The 753-nt window shown below is 39.6% G+C and overlaps 1 long non-coding RNA gene across 1 annotated transcript in view; it reads right to left on the bottom strand.

The window, feature by feature from the left end:
- Nucleotides 1-753, bottom strand: part of LOC114894864 — a 25912-nt gene that overhangs the window by 14169 nt on the left and 10990 nt on the right. The window lies entirely within an intron of this gene.

The raw sequence follows: 753 nt of genomic DNA, 5'->3' as shown, positions 1-753 counted from the left end.
TGGAGGTTCCTTAAAAAACTACAAATAGAATTACCATATGACCCAGCCATCCCACTACTGGGCATATACCCTGAGAAAACCAAAATTCAAAAAGAGTCATGTACCAAAATGTTCATTGCAGCTCTATTTACAATAGCCCGGAGATGGAAACAACCTAAGCGCCCATCATCGGATGAATGGATTAAGAAAATGTGGCACATATATACAATGGAATATTACTCAGCCTTAAAAAGAAATGAAATTGAGCTATTTGTAATGAGATGGATAGACCTAGAGTCTGTCATACAGAGTGAAGTAAGTCAGAAAGAAAAAGACAAATATCGTATGCTAACACATATATATGGAATTTAAGGGGAAAAAAAATGTCATGAAGAACCTAGGGGTAAGACAGGAATAAAGACGCAGACCTACTGGAGAACGGACTTGAGGATATGGGGAGGGGGAGGGGTGAGCTTTGACAGGGCGAGAGAGAGTCATGGACATATACACACTAACAAACGTAGTAAGGTAGATAGCTAGGGGGAAGCAGCCGCAAGGCACAGGGATATTAGCTCGGTGCTTTGTGACAGCCTGGAGGGGTGGGATAGGGAGAGTGGGAGGGAGGGAGACGCAAGAGGGAAGACATATGGGAACATATGTATATGTATAACTGATTCACTTTGTTATAAAGCAGAAACTAACACACCATTGTAAAGCAATTATACCCCAATAAAGATGTTTAAAAAAAAAAAAAAAAAAAAAAAAAAAAAAGAA

This window comes from Monodon monoceros, unplaced genomic scaffold, assembly GCF_005190385.1.
Source record: "Monodon monoceros isolate NGI ecotype Baffin Bay Population unplaced genomic scaffold, NGI_Narwhal_1 Super_Scaffold_13, whole genome shotgun sequence".
In the NCBI taxonomy this organism is placed as follows: Eukaryota; Metazoa; Chordata; class Mammalia; order Artiodactyla; family Monodontidae; genus Monodon; species Monodon monoceros.
Note: the sequence above shows the minus strand (reverse complement) of the source record. Positions and strands in the feature narration are given on the sequence as shown.